General features: G+C 60.1%; 1 pseudogene; it reads right to left on the bottom strand.

The window, feature by feature from the left end:
- Positions 1-747: 747 nt before the first annotated feature.
- Positions 748-18,837, bottom strand: LOC131478222 (kinesin-like protein KIF17; annotated as a pseudogene).
- Positions 18,838-18,885: the final 48 nt, after the last annotated feature.

Here is an 18,885-nt window from a genome sequence, read left to right as displayed (position 1 = left end):
GAATATAAGCTGTAAATCACGCAGGGAGAACAAGCAACACAGGCTGGCGGTGCGGCACGGTGGGCTTTCTCTGCTTGCAGCACAAGCATCCCATAGCAGAGATCTGGCTGGTGCCTGGTGTGCTACCGCCAGCATGGGAGACCAGGCCTGAGCTCCAGCCCTAGCCGCTGCAGTCATCTGGGGAGCTTACTCTCTCTCACTACCTTTCAATTTTTTTTTTTTGTTTTTTGGTTTTTTAAGGAGAGGGGAAGACAGTTCCCTGTTTGGCATGATCCCCAGCTTGCTGGCATTGGGGGAAGGCCAAGACCTCACAGAGCAGGCATGCAGGCAGCAGCGCCACTCACTCTGCCGTCAGATCCTCACATGGTGCTGGCATCTCAGGCCCCTCCCTAGTTCTCCTGGAGCTGGCCCTGTCACCTGCACCTGTCTCGGGTTCCACCCAGTACTGACTCTCCTGGGGTCCCCTGTGCAGGCTCCCCTCCATGCGGACACCCCTGCGGTCCTTGGGCCGCCAGCTTCTTGATGTGGGTGCTGAGATCCCCTGTGCATGTGTGACTTGCAGGCACTTTCGGCAAACAAGCAGACAAATCTGGTCTCGTGCCCTGAGCCCCTTCACCATGCTCCTCACTCTTCGCCATTCTTCAGCTTGGTCCTCTGTCACGTCACCCATCGCACATGCACAGGCACACACATGCACATATGTGTACACACACTAAGATAGAAGCGCCCTAACGGCTGGGACATGCCTCAGGCTGCCAGCTCCAGGGTGTGCACAGTAAGTGCCTCACAGATGCCCGTGCAGGGGGACAGCCTCACCTTCCTCTGCATCCTCTCCAGCAGCTTGCTCTTGGCCCTCACTTCCTCCTGGATGGAATCGTAGACGTTGAGCAATACCCAGTCGCCGCCGTCCTCGTCTGTGCTCTGCAGTGCGGCCACCAGCTTCTTCCGGAGCTCATTTGCATAGCGCTTGCCCCCCTTGTGCTTCTCCTTCAGGGCCTTGTTCTTGGCTTTCTCCCCGCCCACCACCTGCTGCTCCAGCAGCTGCAGCCTGCCCGCCCACAGCGGGGGAACGGTACAGCACCTGTCACCACCACCCCCACTCCATGAGCTCGCCTACCCCACTGTGCTCACCAAATCCTCCCAGTGGGCCCACTTCATAGACAGGCAGACTGAGATTCACAGACAGGATGCTGCTGGCTTGGGGGCCACACCCAGATCCACCCAGATCCACCCAACTTCATGCCTGTGTGCTTAACAGCTGGGTAGGTGTGCCCAGCCCTGCTGGCCACAATCTCTGTCCCCCATGGCTCGCAGCTGACCCCTGGAGCCCTGACCCCACCACTCCCAGGCCTGAGGGCCCTGCCACTGGGAGCTCACGGCTGCCTCTGGAGACCACACTGCCATGAGGAGACTAAGAGCCAGACTGTGCGAAATGCACAATGGAATCAACCAGGAGCAGGGAAAATCCATCTTAAATGTCTTTGCATCCCAAATGTGCCACATTGTTTAGTTTTGTCTTCCAAGGGACAAGCTTTAAGTAACTTCAAAGATGGCTGTGGAAGTGGACAGCAGCCAGGGCAGAAGCCACATCCAGTCCCTCCTCCAGTGGCCCCTGGAGGGATGAGGCCGAGTGCTGAGGGGCTACACAGGGCCCCTAATGCCTCCTCTATCCCTCCCAGACCACCCCTCACCACTTCATGTGCACGGCAGCTTCCGCTCACTGCTCCAGGCCCTTGGTCTCGCACTTCCTCACTCAGCCATGTTCTGCAAACCTCACTCAAGACCCCACTTCCAGGAAGCCCTTCCTGATCTTTAAATAGCCACACTGTGCACCCTGGGAGCCTGTCCCTGGACTGCCGCCTCAGCAGCTATAGCCACATGGAACACCTGCTACGACCTTCCCCAGCTGCAGCTTATGTCATCCAGGGGACAGAGAGACCCACTAAGGCCCAGAGTCAACGCATGATGGCAGAGCTGCTGACAGGAGAGGCCAGCAGAACCCAAGCAGAGGACGGCGGGACCCTTCCGAATGGGCCGTTCACAAATGTCCCAGCCTGGCGCCCCCTGAAGGCCCAGGTGGCCCCTGCTCCACCCATACATGCAGGCTTCAGCACTTAGTCACTCAGCTCATGTGTGAATGGCCGAGGCGCCCCAGGTGAGCAAAACCATCACTTAGAGAAGTGACAGCTAGGCCTATGCGCAGCCACGGGGCTAGGGGCAAGCCCAGCTCCCCTGGCAGTCCCCAGGGGGGTGGCCTGTCTCAGGGTGGGCAAGTCCTCCCACAGGAAAAGCTCAGGAGGGTTTGACTGTACCCAGGAGCTGTACCAGGAACAGGTGGGCACTGACCTGTTCTCTTCTTGCCCAGCAGGTGCCTGACTGGAGTCTGAGGCAGCCCAGGTTCTGGGGGCAACTCCAGCCACTCCCAGCCCCCAATGTCCTGGGGAGAGACCCCAGGTGACCAGAGCCATGGGAGGAGGAAGGGTGAGTGTAAGGGTTTGGTCCTGGGATGGCTCCTCCTCCCCCCCGGCCACGGGCCACACCAGCCAGGAGCAGAGAACCATGCTTACCTGGCGAGCACCTGCTGCTGATCCACAATGGGCAAGCAGCAGGTCCTCCCTGAGCACTGCCAACCCGTCCGCACTCTCCCTTGTCGTGCCTGCTGTGGCCAGCAGGGGTCGCGCTGGGGCCGTCATTGCCACCTGCGACTCAGCCTCCAGCCACGCCCCAGGGCCTGCCATGGACATCACCTCTTCCACGTCCTCGGCCATGGACAGGGCCAGCTCAGCCTCCTGAGCACAAAGAAGTGAGATGGAGAAGAGGCCACTCGGGGACAAACTCACGCCCAGGAGACGAGGTCCTTCTTGAGGCCTGATCAGCAGATGCACACAGGTATCCAGGCAGCAGTGTCTTCAGCTGTCTCTCCAAACCTCCCAGCTTCATCTCTCACCTCCCATGCCAGGACACTCTTCTTAAAATTACACCCCCTTGAGCCCGGCGCGGTAGCCTAGTGGCTAAAGTCCTTGCCTTGCATGCGCCAGAATCCCATACGGGTGCTGGTTCTAATCCTGGCTACCCTGTTTCCCATCCAGCTCCCTACTTGCAGCCAGGGAGAGCAGGATGGCCCAAAGCCCTGGGACCCTGCACCAGCTTGGGAGATCCGGAAGAGGTTCCTAGCTTCAGACTGGCTCAGCCCCAACCGTTGTAGCCGTTTGGGGAGTGAATCATTGGAGGGAAGATCTTCCTCTCTATCTCCCCTCCTCTCTATCTGACTTTCCAATAAAAATAAATAAATCTTAACAAAAAATCACACCCCCTTAAAAACAGAACACCTGCCACTTCCCTCTGCACCTGTAGGAAAATCCAGCTTCATCCCTGGCTGCCACACCCTCCACACCAGCTCCCCCCTCCAGCTTTCTGCTGCCACCCACCCCCAGGCAGCCCTGCACACTGCCACCCTGACTGTGGGTATTCTCAATGAGAAAATCAAGATCCTGCTGGCCACAGGACCTTGGTACTTGCTGTCTCTCCTTGCTTGCTGCCTGGGTCCCCCTGAGTGTCATTTCCTAGCCAGGACATCCCATCTACCCTCAGAAGATGCCGAGTGCCAACTACACACTAGGCTGCAGTCCAGAGGCTGGCAGACTTCCTTCTCCAGAAATGAGACCATCGCCGCTTTCCTTGCCCTCCCTGTGGCCTGCTGTGCTGTCTCCAACAGAAGTGGAAGCGTGGGTCCCATGGCCACATTGCTCAAACTGGGACTCGGGCACAGTGGGGCTTAGGCCATGTCAGCCCTCAGGGGAGCGACAGATGCCCGGATGTGCACTGTGCGGCTGTGCGGCTGTGCGGCTGTGCGGGCAGACTAGGGGTCTGGGCTCGCTCCAGGATGAGAAAGCCCAGGTCACTGCCCACAGAGCCACCCACCCAGAGGTTAGCCCTGGGGGTACTCACCATCCTGGGCGGGGGGTCCTTGGCCAGCTCGGAGCTGGTGTCACTGGGCTCAGGCACTTCTGTTGGAGAGGGGAGCTGGGGGAGGGTGGGAAGGAGTTGGGAGGGGTGGCCTGAGTCAGAATCGGCCTCCATCCCCTGACCTGCCCGTGCCTCAGCTCCCCAAGGCTGCTCAGCCTCCTGTCACCTGCCACCGTCCAGAGAAGCAACAGCTGCAGTGGGAGAGCGGGAGAGGGGAACCCAGGGGGCCATGTCCAAGGCCATACAGCTAGGTGAGTGCCAGAGCGGGACAGAATCCACACAGGTATGATACAAAAGCCACTGCTCCTGCATTCACACACACACGCGCACACACACACACACACACACACACACACACACGTGCACATGCATGAGCAGATGTGCACACACAAGAACCCAGGGAAGCAAAGGGCAGCAGAGGACACAAAAGGAAAGAAGGTGGCCAAGGGAGAGGCCCTTGGACGAGGACAGGCTGGGGGAGCAGCGGGTCAGGGCCGGGGTCCCTGGCAAGGGCTGGATCCCACAGAGCCCACCTAGCTCACTGCCTCCCTCCTCGTTCTCTCCAGTCCAGAGGTGCAGGATGGCTGAGGGGACGCAGGCCCCTCCTCCGGGCAGATCGGGTGTCTCCACCCACCTGCCCTGCTGACTGACACAGCAGCAGAGGAAACAGCTCCCCCCAACCCCCACCATGCCCAAGCCAGGGCCCCTGAGGCGGAAAGCAATGCCAAAGCCACAGCATTCACGGGGGCAGTGCAGCTGGACAGCAGAGGCCACGAGTTCTGCGCATGCGCACGGCAGCCTCTGCCCCCGCTGCCCCAGCATGCCTGCCCACTCAGCAGGTGCCCAACAGCCACTACCTGCGAAAGGACCTGGGCCCCTGTGCTCCGGGGCTCATCCGTCCTGGCCGTGAACGAGGAGAGCCAGGCCAGCTTGGCTTCCACCTCAGCAAAGGGGTCAGGCAGCATCTGCAGGGACAGGAGCGGCAGCTCCTCCTCCTGGAAGCCAGCGTCCTCCAACCAGAGCATGGCCCAGCCCCTAGTCTTTGGGGAGAGAAGTACTCGCTCCCAGGCTCCATCTCGGGTGGGAACTCCACCCCGTGCACAGGCTCCACGGGCCCAGGAAGGACCTCTTCCTCAAACGTGGACAACTAGTTGGACCAGAAGGACATCTCGGACCTGGAGGCCTCCGCCTTGGGCAGCTCCTCGAAGGAGGCGGAGCCTTCCACCGTGGCGTGGGCATCCGGGGCGGCTCACAGGGCATGCAAAACACCTTGGGCCTGCCCACCAGCTCATACTGGAAGGCGGGAGTGAAGTCTGCCCGGCTGGCAAACTCGGCCCTGGACATGACCTCAGCCTTGTGGAGGACTTCTGCCTTCAGCATGGCCTCTGTGCAACCAAGAGTCCCCGTCAGGCCAAGGGAAGGCGAAAGCTAAAAGGGGGCCCATGCTCACTGCCCCCAAGAGGCCACTCAGGCCAGAAGACTGGCCTGCTCACCTGCCCCATTGCCCTTTCCCCGATCCCAGCTCAGCCTGTCACCTGCCACCTCCACCAGGAAGCCTTCCTTCCACCAGCCCCAAGGTTCCTCCAAGCCCAGGACTTCCCCAGCCGCCTTGACTAGGGACCACTCTTCCACCTTACAGGCTCCCATGGGTCCAAGCGCCTCCCAGGCTGGAAGCTCCTGGTCAACAGGTTGCACGCCGAGACCTTTCCTCCCTACCCCCGAGTCTGACCTCCCTGGGCAGCGGGTGCATATAAAGCACCCACAGTGCCAGGCACTGAGCAGTGCCAGCAGAGGGTGGCACAGCATGAGCGGCTGGGTCACCACCACCACCCCAGGCTCAATGCAGGTGGGCAAGAGCCGGCGGACAGTGTCCTAGCGGCAAAGGTGCACTAACCAGATGTGTGAGGACCCAGGTGCAAGTTCTCACCAGGGCTGACAGCCTTATGATGGGACGTGGTTGCTTTGGTAACAGACAGGAGCGGAGGGGTGGGAATTTGGCCTAGTAGTTAAGATGTCTGGGTTCGAGTCCCGGGACCGGCTCCTGACTCATTTCCTGCCAGTGCAAATCTTGGTGGGGGGGGAGGGCACAGTTGGTAGTTTGAGTAACTGAGCCCCTGCTACCCACACAGGGGCCAGTCATTGCAAGCACTTGGGGAGAGAACCCAAGGATGAGAATTCCACCTGTCTGCCTGCCTCTCAAGTCACAACAAAGCAGCAAGAGGAGACTTTGCAAACCCCGGGTTGGGACTGGCCTCTGAAAGGAGGTGACACTTTGTACCCTGATGTCAGCCTCAAGCAAGGCCCAGTGGGGGCCAGGACCAGCACTGTGGGTGAGACTGTGGCGCTGGAACAGGTGGCCAGGGCGCCGTGTGACCTGCATGAGCCACTCACCCTGTCTGTGCCATGGTCACCATGGCACCCACCTGGCAGGCTGCCACGAGGCTTCAGCAGGATGAGGCCTGGGCCAGGGAGGGCTCTGTGCAGTCAGCCCCCCGCCCGGCCCTGGGCACCCACCTGTCTCCTTGCGCAGGTTCTCCTCCAGCATTGACAGCTTCATGTCATACGAGTTGCGCATGGCCGTGATGTCCTCCTCCAGCCGGACCTGGGACTCCTGCTCTGCCTCGTAGTCGGCCTTTAGCTGGGCCAGGCGCTGCTCGTACTCCTGGGGGTGGATGACTTGTGAGCAGCCCTCGGTGCTCCCTCCTGTCCCTCAGCCACAAGCAGGAGGCTACAATCCCCCACCCAACACTGAACAACCCCCCGTCCAGGGACGGGTTCACCATCTTCCCCACCTGCCAACACACCTTGAGCGCCTTTCCACACGAACAGGAGCACGCTGTGGTCAAAGGTACTCAGCCCATCATGACAAAACCAGCTCTTGTCCACCTGCTTTCCTCCACACCACTGCGCCATCACCAGCTCTCGCCCAGGGAGTCCTTTGGGGCCCCTGCTTCCGCCTCTGCTGTTGCCCCAGACCCTTCTCCCCACAGCCGCCCTGCATGTCCAGCAGACCGTGTCCCCTCCCCACCACTTCCCTACCTAAGGCCCATCAATGGCTCCCCAACGCAACACCCAGGCCCCACCCAGGCAAGGGCAGTCCTATGCCCAGCCCAGGAAGGGGGTGAGCCATAGACATGGGCTCTGACACACCTCCCGAGGGGACAGCCTCAGCAAGCGGGCCGCATGGCTGTGTTCTCAGGAGGGAGAGAGGGGACAGAGAGGTGGACGCCATAACCGGGCATATCTGAGCCTCGTGGTCACACCTGCCACATCACAGAGGCCCAGGTGGCTCACCAAGCCTCTCCCCTCACTTCCTGCCTGTCCCAGCAAGATCTGGCACCCCTCAATCCGTGAGCCCATGTAACCCAGGCTCAGCCACCCCAACCTGCACCCTAGCAAGACCCAGAGGTGTATGTGGCTGTCAGCACATATTCATGCAAGACCACACACTTATGTATCAGTACTCACAGAAATGCACACTTGCACATGCATACTGGCAGGTGCACACATGGACACAGATGCATACAGAACAACACCTGCGCATACACACGTAATCAGCACACGATGCTTATGGCAATGTGTGTATGCATGCATGGTGCGCATATGCTAGTAAGTGTGCAATGCATGCTAACACGTGCTAGCATGCAAACATACATGCACATATACTCACGAATACACATGTATTCATGCACACACAGCAGCACCACTATCCTTCCTCACCTTTAACCGTAGGCCCCAGATTGCAGGCAGGGCTCCCATCACAGGACCCACCCCCAGCCCTCACCCCCTCCTCTGCCTTGGCACCTTCACTGCCTCACATTTCCTGTGTGCTACTGCACAGATAACAGCCCCTCAGCTCCACCTGCAGCTCCACCGCCCGCACGCTCCCCTTGGATGAGCCGTCTGGCGTCCAGCCTGCCTCAAAGGCAAGATGCTCTCCCACCTGCCTCCCACGCCTCAACCTCTCTCCCTGAGACCACGTCCACCTGCCCACTTCTCACTTCCAGCACCAAAACCTCAACTTCCTGGCTCCATGCGCCCCTCCAGGCCTCATGCCAAGCAGGCTCAGAACACGCTAAGGATGAAGGGGCTGCAGCACACCTCCCCCTCCTCTTGCTTGGTCCTCACTGCACATCCCAAAAAGAGATGTCCCACATGTCGCATTGCCCACCCCATGCAGCTGTGGGACAGCTGCCGGGCACCTGTGTGTGCTACAGGTGAGGGCCCAGAGGCGCCATGCCCACCAGCAGCCTGCCCAGGGTCTCAGAGCCTGCCAGGGCCAGGCCACAAAACAAGACAGCAAGATGGGAATATTCTGGTCAACTCTCATTGCCCTTCCCCCATCCTGTCCATACAGGTCAGAGCACCCCTCACACGAACTCATAGCTGACTCGTTCCTGACCACACCATTCCCTGCCGAGAGGCCTCCTCCCTGGGCCTGCGCCTCCTCCCTGGACCTGTGCCTTCTAGGACTGTGCTTCCTGCTTACATTGTAATGGACAGGAAAGCCCAGCCCCCAGTAAGTCCCATCGCCAACTCTTCCAAGTAGGGCTCCCAGGAGAGACCCCTGGGGCAGTCAACTGAATCCCGGTGGCGAGGCAGCAATGGCGGGGGGGCTCTTGCTATCAACGTGCTGTGCTGGAGGATGGCAGGCAGCCTGGTTCATGCCCAAGGCACGAGACCCTCCCCTCTCTGGCCTCCTGCCCCATCTCTCCTAAGCAGTGGACTGGCAGCAGCGCTGTTCTCCAGGTTGACCACGAGATGGCGCCAGCCACTCTACATGGAAAAGGCTGAACAAGGTCCCACAGTGGCTGCTGCTACCATGCCCCGCCTCTCCTGTCTGTGGACTTCTGCCACTCATCATGCCTCCTCCTTGGGAGCCCTCCCCAGGAGCCAGCCTCCCAGAACCTCAAGCTCCCCTAAGCATCACCTACTGTGCTTCCCCCAACCGGGGGCCCCTGGCCCCTACAGCCTGAAAGACTTCAGGGTCTGAGGGTTAACCCCAACTGAGGTCATGTTGAGTGGCAGGAACCAAACTGTCCCTGCAAGAGTCAGGGTGCTCAGGGGAGGGGTGGTGCCCAGTTCCCCACATGAAGGTCTCAGGGGCAGCCCTCGAAAGGGAGGGGTGTCCAGAAAGCCAGAGACGAGAGGCTGTGGCAGTGACCCCTGCCCCGCAGCTCCCCAGGGAGGCTGGGAGGCCCTTGGGTCCCCAGAGGCTAAGTCTGCCCTCATCCACTGGCCAGAGGCTGCTCTGTTGGACGCCCCAGCCTGTGCACAGGCCTCTCCCACAGCTAGGAGGCCCTCTCTGCTTCCATCCCCAGGGCTCCTGGAGGAGCCTCGCACCCTGCTGTTCTCTCCCATGCAGGCTCTGAAGTGGCATGGCCTGCAGGCTGGACTCAGGACCCCAAGTTCAAATCCTGGGACCTGCCCTCCGTAGCCACGTGAGCTTGGACAAGTCATGGCATCTCGAAACTTCATCCACACAGTGGGCCTGCAGGTGCAGAGGATAGCGACAGCAGTGAAGGAGGAATGCTACCTATGGAGAGGAGGCGGCGTCTCCCAATCCCCATCCCTCTCCCCACTGTGCCTGCTCGGGCCTCACCTCCCGGATGAGCTGTTTCTCAGCCTCAGCGTCATGCTGGTTCACAGATGGGATCAGCTTCTCCTCACCCTGGCCACGACTCTGGGGCTCCTGGCCAGACAGTAGGGCTGGGAGAACAGGGGAGAGCAGCTGAGAGGGAGGCACACACAGCTTGCAGGATCTCATGCAAGGGTCACCACATGCTCGCTTGGATATGCCCATGAGGGCTGAGGTCATCGCAGACAGGACACAGGGTGGGTGCCAGAGCCACAGGTGCCAGAACCATGGGCATGCAACGCCATCAGCAGGTGCGGATAGCAACAGGACACTGGGGCAGCATGAGCCTCGGCCATCCTGGGGCAGTGCTTTCCACTGCTTCACAGTGGGGACTGGGGCCCCAGGGGCCTGCGGAGCCGGTGGGGGGTGGTGAGCTGGTGTTGGCTATCTCACTCACCACCTGCCCTCACTGCCATGCTCGCTGTAGCCGCGGAGCAGCGACCCTGGAAGGCCTCAGTGTTAGCGGACCCAGTGACACAGCCTCCCCAGCCACTCCTGGGACCTCTCAGCATTCCAACTTACTGCCCTTGCGGGGAGCGGCTGGGCAAAGGGGAGAAAGGAAAGAAGAGGGAGGCAGGTGGCCAGAGTGGAATTCCTCCTGGAGGGTTCAAGGCCCTCCCCTCTCCACACTCTGCCAGTCCCCCCCTCCGCCCAAAGTTAGCAGCCTGTGGGTCTTCCCAGAGGAACCTCGAAGCCCTAAGCACGCACACCGGCTACTCACAGCCCCACGTCCTCACAGGCTTAGTCACTGTCTCCTCCGTGAAGCCAGCTGGGGCTAACCACACCCCACCCCGCACAGACCTGGCCACCCACCCCTTTCTGCCCACTGCGGGGGTCTGCCCTAGGGCCTGCTAAAACATTTAGCTCAGGAACTGGGAATAGATGAATGAATGAAAGGGGGAGGAGGTTGGACTGGAGTGAGGAGGTTGGACTGGATATATGGACTGCAGGGTGGGCTGGGAGGGCAGTGGGGTCTGGTAACTGCATGGGTGGAACAAATGAGGAGCAGGTGGGTGTGTGGTGAAGGAAGGAAATGGACAAACCATGGCGTGGATGAGAAGGCAGGCAGGAGAACACGTGAGCAGATCAGCTGATGGAGATGGCACGGGGCTTGACAGATGGGCAGACAGACCCGGCTCTCGCACACTCGCTTCCCCGAGACAGAGAAGCAGATCCGGCAGTGCTCTGGGCCCTGTACTCTGGGCCCTGTACCGCGGGATTGGGCCACCTTGCGTCTGATCTTGACCCTAGTGGATCATGTGCATTTGGCAGGCCCGGCTCAGCACAATGGCCTGATATCCCTCTGTCCAATGGCAGCCCACGCACCTGGGGTGCACATGGCAGCAACATCCTCCTTACTCAGAGCAAGGTGGGACGTGGGGGAGTCAGCCAGCCAGCCAGCACCCATGCAGCCCAGCACCATGACACTGCCCTGGGGACAGCCAGCACAGAGGGAATGACGGAGGTGCAGTGGGGCAGGCAGCGGGTGACAGGGCCTGTGGCTGGTGGGACATACCAGAGCAGGGCCACTTCCTTAGATCACTGACACATTCCACGTGACTGTTCCAGCCAGGGCGGCATCTGACTCTTGCCAAGCTGTGCCCAGGAGTGAGCCTCTGGGACAGCAGGTAAGACAGTGGGAGCTTGGGAAGCCTGCATCAGTATTGGAGTGCCTGGGTCCAGCTCTGGTTATCTTCCCAATGCCAGCTTCCTGCTAATGCTTGCCCCGGGAGACAGTAGGTGATGGCTCAAGTACTTATGCAGGGAGAACCAGACTGTGTTCCGGGCTCCTCCCTTTGGCCTGACCCAAGCCCAGCTGTCGCTGACATTTGGGGAGTAAACCAGTGGATGGAAGATCTCTCTTTCAAATAAAATGAACAAAACAACCAAACAGGGAAAGCTGTGCCCACATGGAATCAGGAGAAGTGGGGGCAGGAAATCAGGGGCAAGCTCCCGCCTCCTCTGCCGGCTGCCACCGCCCGGCAGCCTACCTGTCTGGCCGCCAGGGCCCATCTGCTGGGCCAAGATGGCCTTGAGCTTCTTGATTTCCTCCTGGTACTCGCGAAGGAACGCGTCCTTGGGGGTCCTCATTGATGCGTGACTTGTTCTTGATGTTCTTGGCCCGGTTGGCATAGCGCAGCATGCTCAGGGACTCGTCGTAGTTGTTGTCAGCAGGCGACAGGCAGGCCACCATCAGCGTCTTGGTGTTGCCGCCCAGCGAGTCCTGTAGCAGCCGGGTGAGCTTCCAGTTGTGGTACGGATGTGCTTGCAGCGCCCGTCCACCAGCGTCGAGATGACGTTGCCTAGCACTGAGAGCGACAGGTTGATCTTGGTGGCCTCCTTGAGCCACTCCCTGGTGGCTCCCATCTTGGACTTCCACTCGCTGCCCACCAAGTCCACCAGATTCAGCTTGCCAGGGCGGAGGTGGTCCTTGCCCCGCTCATCTGCAGACAGAGTGGCCAGGTGCGGTGGGGTCATCACTCAGTGAGAGAGGAGTCCCTGGGAGGTGCCACCATGGTGCCCAAGTGACAAAGGAGGACACCGGGCCTAGAGAGAACACATGATTCACCAAAGTCAAATCCACATGATCTACTAGGGTCAAGATCAAACGCAAGGTGGCCCAATCCCGGGGAACAGGGCCCAGAGCACAGGCTGTTCTCGGGATAGAGGTTCTTTCTGGCTCCCCCAGCAGCTCCTTCATCCTCCTCCAGGCCTGAGGTAGAGGGTGAGGAGGTAGCCGGGCTACCTCTTTGGTCCTCAGTTCTGCACACCAAGCCAAGGAGAGCAGCTCTAGCTCCCCCCGAGGGTCAGCGGCTGGGATGGGAGCAGCTAGGGCAGCAGCACATTCACAGGGTGCAACAGCCCTGGCGTGCAGAGCGGTAGCACAGCAGCCGTGGTGGGCTGCACCAGGTAGCCTGGGGGCTGTGGACTTAAAGGGTCCCATGCTGACCCTGTCCCTCAGTAGCTGTGACACTTGGGGGGGACAACTCCACTGGATTCAAAGCCTGCTCTCTTCCTCTCAGCACAGGTGCCCCGAGCCCAGGTCTGGACCTGCCCAGGGCCCGTGCCCACCTGGAGAGTGCTCTGTCGCTCCCTGTCCCTGGGCAGCCCTATAACTGCCCCCACGTGAAGGAGGGCAACAGCGCCCATGTCCCACTCAGCAAACAAGGCCCAAAGCCCCAGCTGTGGGGGCAGAGAGGCAGGGGCAGGGTCTCCCGCTGGCTGGAACCATTTGGGGAGTACACTAGCAGATGGATGAGCTCCGTGTCTCTCCCTCAGTGTCTCTCTGTCTCTCCCTGTTTGTGACTCTGTCTTTCAAATACATAAACCTTAAAAAAAAAAAAAAGAGCAAAGCAGAGTGTGCTCTGATGTGAGAGCTGGCTGTGCCGGTTCATTTCCCCTCCGATTTCTATCTTTGTGGAGCTTGGATATTTTATAATGAAAACAGTCGCTGGGCCCGGCGCAATAGCCTAGTGGCTAAATCCTCGCCTTGCCTGTGCCAGGATCTCATATGGGTGCCAGTTCCTGTCAGGGTTGTTCCAGTTCCTATCCAGCTCACTGCTTGTGGCCTGGGAAAGTGGTAGAGGACAGTTCAAAGCCTTGGGACCCTGCATCTGTGTGGGAGACCTGGAGGAGGCTCCTGGCTCCTGGCTTTGGATCGGCTCAGCTCTGGCTGTTGTAGTCACTTGGGGAGTGAACCAGCGGATGGAAGATCTTTCTCTCTGTCTCTCCTACTCTCTGTATATCTGCCTTTCCAATTAAAAATAAACAGTAATCGCTTTTACATCTGTTAATGGTCTGTCACCCTCTCCTACAAACCTCCAGAGGGACACCACCCTCCCACCTGCCCACTTCCGTCCCTGTCCCTCCCCCAGCCACCTCACAGGCTGAGGTTGATCCTTCCCTCCCCAGAGGCACACCCCTGGGGAGCATTCAGCCAGCAGCAGGTGTAGGGAGGGGGGGTGACCTGGGCCCCAGGTGCTGACTCTGCTAGGTGTCTGCTCCCAACTCTCTGGGTCTCCCGCCACCTTGGGGACAGCAGCAGCAGGGGTCACAGGGGAGCTGGGGTGTCAGGAAGACGTGGGCTCCACCTGGGCTAGAGGAGCTGAGACAAGCAGTGCACCGGGTGGCTGTGAGCCTCAGCTTCTCCACTGTAAAAGCAGATGGATGGGGCCTGCCCAGCCCAGGGCTGCGGGGTGGGACCCAGGGCACAGCACCTGCACCTGCGGGTGGCCCCAGATCAGCCTTCCTTTCACTGAGGTTCCCACAACTCTAGCCTGGGGCAGCCTAAGGGTAGGGTCTCAGTGATACACGCCCGGGAAGCCCCCAGATGGAAGCCCAGCTTGGACACCCCCTGGCTGTGCAACCTCGACTCCACCCTGGAAGATGTGGACAGTGGTCTGCCTTAGGGAGTGGGGCGAATGTCATGTCCCTGGGCAATGACCACAGACTGAGGGCTCACAGTAGCCAGGGGACTGCTGCTGTGATGGCCGTGGGGGCGCCCTCTGGCGGTCCCCCTCCTAGCTCCTGACTGCACTCATACCCACCCCCAGGAGTGGGACTGGCTCAGGGCCTGCCCTGCCACATACCCACAGCGTAGATCTCCATGCTGATGGTGAAGATGGAGTGGGAGCGCGAGGAGTCCTTGTTCATGAGGGTGTAGCCCACCGAGCGGTTCTTCCAGCCCCTCTCCATGATGCGCTCGCACTGTGCCACGCTGTGCACCGTGTGCATGGACAGCCCCTTCACATACACGCCCTTCTCCGGGTGCTCCTTCAGCTGCGGGCGGGAGGGACTGTTCAGGAGTGGGGCCTCCAGCCTGGGGGGTGCAGTTGCACCCAGCTCCACCCAGACCACACCTGCAGCCTCGGTGGGCTCGTCCCATGTCCCTGGGCAGTCATTCCAGACTGCCCTATCCCTGCCTCCTTCTTGTGGGACGTTGGGTCTGTGACTCAGCGTGGGCCTCAGTTTCCACATTTGTACAATAGGTGTGAGAGAACCATCTCATCCAGACATGGTGAGAACCCAATGAAATAAGGGGTGTTGCTGGTTTGGCATGGTGCCTCTGGCATAGGACAAGTGTCCCCTAAATGCCAGCTGCCATTCCGAAGCTGCAGTGTCCCCACTGGAAAGGTGGGTTTTAGCCTGGCAGCTGCCCTCACTCCTGGGACCCTAGCAGGTGACTGGCCATTTGCTGCCACAGCCCACAGTGCCAGGGATGCCAACAGCTGTGCCAACCTGAGCACAGAAGACGCCAATGCTTCGCTCCAGGCACTTCAGGGCCTCCCATCTGAGGGGCCCAGTCCAGGGAGTGAACCTGGGGCACAAGGAGGCACAAGGCTGAACAGCTTGCTGAAGGTCATAGCTATGGTGGGGACCTAGCAGTGGGAGACTTCAGGGGCTGGGCGGAGACAGGCTGAAGCCTCAGCAAGACAAAAGGCTGACCTTGACCTGGGAGGAGATGCATAGGCAACAGAAGCAGGAGGCAGGGTTGTGGGGGGCAGGGCAGCCCCTCCAACTGCAACCACACCATTCAAGGGCTGCTGGAGGGGTGGTTGGTGTGATCCCTGCCACACCCAGAAGCTGGGACCCCACCTGGCACAGAGGTCCAGTGAGAGCGGCTCCCAGCTGCACCAGTTCCCTGTTTTAGACTCAGACTGGAAACCTGGTGATGCCACCTGCCTCTCTATGCCTCAGTCTCCTTGCCTGTGAAATGGGAATGACACATTCTACTTGCATGAGACTGTCCTGCGCATGAGGCCAACAGTGGGTCTAAACAGCAGTTCGGCGCACCTGTGTCGGGGTAGGTCACATGGGCCTGGGAAGCCCCAGAAGATGCAGCCCTGTACAGGGATGTGGGGCCCTCAATGCTCTATCATTGGTGCAGGAGGTTCTGTTCCTCACCCCCACACCTGAGGGGACCCCAAGGAGTGGCCTGCCCAGCAACTCCCAACCCCACCCCCCAGGCAGGGCTCCACTGAGAAGTGGCCACCCACAGTGCACAGCTCCTCAGTGACTGCTCATCCCAGCTGTGCTGAGGCCACAGCAGGGTTGCTATGACAACCAGCTGGGAAGTGGCAGGGACAGAGATGGACCATGATCCACATCTGTAGGTTGGGGGAGCAGGCAGGCCCTTGACATGAGTTGTATGATGGAGGTTTTTAGCGGCTGCAGCAGACATGAGACTCTGCTTCCCCGATCTCTTGCAGGCAGATCTGTGCCAAGCAGGTTCAGGGCCCACGCCGAGAGCACACGGCCCAAAAGGCACAGCCTTGCTCTACCAGCTATGCAGCGGCTGGCCGTGTATAGGCCATGCATGGAACCTCTGTTCCCCTCTCTGTGGCAAAGGATGAGAAAGTACCCGTGCCTTTGTGTCCCCCTGCATGTCCTCCACAAGGCATGGGCCAGACTCATGGTGCCCCCTGGGGTGTGGTCATGGGCAGTTCCTGGCAGCCCAGCTCACCCAGCCCTGGGTCCGCAGGAGGTGGGTGAGGGCATGGATGGTCTGGGTTGGCAGGGAAGAGCAGTCGGGGTAACAGAAGTTTCCCAAGTGGGCAGGGCAACCAGACCCCTCTGTCTGACACAGCAGCAGCCGATGTGCCTGCCCACCTTCCTGGGGGCTGAGCCATGCGACAGATGCACCCAGAGCCAGAAGGAGGGCACAGCTCCAGGTGGGCGGCCAAGGATCTCACACAGACAGGGCAGAGCACTGCTGCCTAGCAACAAGCCAGCCAGGGTAAGGCAGGGCCTGGGTCCTGCTCTGGGTCCTGGTTTGGGTCGTGCAGATGGCAGGAGCAGGTAGACGAACGTTCCTGAAGGGCCTGCGTGGCTCCACGTTGTGAGGATTTGTCTAGCTCCTCCTTGGGCCTGGGCTGCTCAGTTGGCCACACAGTTGTCACCCATTCCCGGGACTCACAGACCTTCCCCCACAAAACCCAGGGCGCAGGCAGCAAGGAGTGAGCTGAGCAGGACATGAACGGCCCTGAGGGTCACTTCAGAGTGGGGAACCCTCCCAGTCAGGACCCCCAGTCAGGCTCCCCAGCCCACAGCAGTGACGGGGCATGGCCTGGGCATCATGGCCAAGGTCCAGCATGGAGTCTAGCTCCCAGCCCTGTGGCCGCAGCAAGCCGCCTCCTCTTTCTGAGTCTGTTCCCCTTGGGTAAAGCCAGTGTCTCCATAGCACCCTCCCAGCTGGCTACTCCTAGAGGACTAAGGATTCCCCACGGAGGTGGGCTGGCCCTAGGCCACCCACAGGCCTCTGGGGGCCCCGGTTGCCTGGCCAGACAAGCAGCATCAGAGCTGCAGGAAAGGGACAGCCCACCAGAATTCTGGCCATGGATTTGTATCAGCACCCCTCCCCCCACCACTGCTGGTCTGTTCTTTCAGGCTCACCCCATATAAGAGACACAACCAAGGCTGCTCACCAAAGTGCAGGCCAAACAACCCCAAGCAGAGCCAGCCTGGCCACTCACTGGCTGCCCAGTCCTGCCAGGTCTTTCAAGTTCACTGGAGTTCCCAAGGGACCAGCCTGGTCCAGGTATGGTGACAGGAAGAAGGTAACACACATCCCTCTGCTGCCCCCTACATCTGGCCACTTAGAGGCCAGGGACAAACGACAGGCAGTGTGTAGTGACCTCCCACAGAGCCAGCCCTAAGCTTGGCTGCTCTGAGTGATCTGTGCTCTTGAGGCTCCACTCTGCAGTGCCACCCCATCACAGATCTCCAGCCTACTCTCAACGCAGCCACCGCCACTAGAGCTGGGACCACGCGGGACTCCTGCTCAGAGGGATAAGGTCCCACATCTGAACCCTTCTATAAAATGGGGTGTGTGACGTTCCGGATCTCCGCGTCCCCTCCCCATGCTGGCAGTCTGGAGGTTTCTGTAGCCCCTCCCCATGCTGGCAGCGTGGAATCTCAGCCACCAACCAGGTGACTGAGCAGGAGGCAGGAGGATGTGCTGCCAACAGCCGGTAGACAGGAAGTGCTTAACAGGTGACCATTGCTATGGCCTTTTGTTCAGCACAGGGGGCCTTTGGAGATTCCCTGACACTCCTGTGTAGCAGAGAAAGGCTTTAGTCAAATGACGCCTATCACCAACTCCGTATTTGAGCAGGTGCACCTGGGAGACATCCAGTCTTCTCTCCGTCGCCCAATGATCGGGGAGGCCCATTATACTTCCCCTGCACAGTGAAACCTGACTGAGAACACTCCAAAGCCCAAGTTCAAAGTCCCCACCTAATGTGAACTGGCACGAGAGCCCTGGGGCAGGAGCAGCATCCCCCCTTCAGCCACCCCTGCACCCACCTCCAGCTTCTGCTTGGTGTCTGCCCCCAGCAGATCCCGCACGTCCTCATTGTAGATCTCCAGGTAGGAGGCCCGCACCAGGAACTTGGTGTTCTCTGCACACTGCAGGGTTGGGAAGCACAGACAGGACTGAACTCCAAGCCACTGGCTGCCCAGCCCGCCCTGGACTACAGTCCTCTGCAGCCAGGGAGCGGGAGAGGCCAGGCTGGGAGGAGGCCTACCCTGCCTCTCCCTCCTTGCCACTCCAGCCCGGGGACTCCAGGCCTCTCCAAGCTGCATTCTATCCACCTGCTATGCCCAAGGTGCCAGCCATATGCCTCAGGGACAAGAATAAAGTCCTCCCTGGGGTCAGGTGAGACTCGAGCCAGCCCCAGCCCCCAGCTGCTCCCTCTCAGGCCAGGCTCTGCCATCTCCCATTGGGGGCCTTTCCACCCAGTGCCACCCATGGCCCCCCACAGCCCGGGCACTGGGAAGGACTTGTCTCAGCCGTTGGGGTCTCCAAGTCTCAGCCTCCCCCATCTCAGAAATGGGCTCTAAGTTACCCCCTGGGTCTGTCTCGAAGCTTGGTGACATCATTAGGCAAAGAGCTCCCCACACAGGCTTGGACAGCAGCAATGGCTTAATCCAAACTGAAGCTCAAGACAGGTCCAAGCCAGGGCCACTGGGTGTTTGGCACCAACATCACCAATATCCTAGGGTGAGCTTGTCTCTACCAGCTGGCCAGAAAACAGTGCCAACCCTGCAGCTGTGGGCCTGCAAGGCGGGCCTCTAACAGGGCAGCCTCCCAAACCCTTCACCCAAGGCTGTACCTGCACACTCTCAAACAGGTGCTCAAAGGCCCTGGGAATGATGCCCCGCTGGGAGGGCGGGTCCGGCAGGCCCTGCATAGTGAGGGACTTTCTGTTGCCCCATCTGGCCATAGGCAAAGATGATGCCATTGTAGCCCTTGGTGACACCCTGCGTGGGAGGAAACCCAA

Source organism: Ochotona princeps, chromosome 2 (assembly GCF_030435755.1).
Source record: "Ochotona princeps isolate mOchPri1 chromosome 2, mOchPri1.hap1, whole genome shotgun sequence".
NCBI lineage: Eukaryota > Metazoa > Chordata > Mammalia > Lagomorpha > Ochotonidae > Ochotona > Ochotona princeps.
Note: the sequence above shows the minus strand (reverse complement) of the source record. Positions and strands in the feature narration are given on the sequence as shown.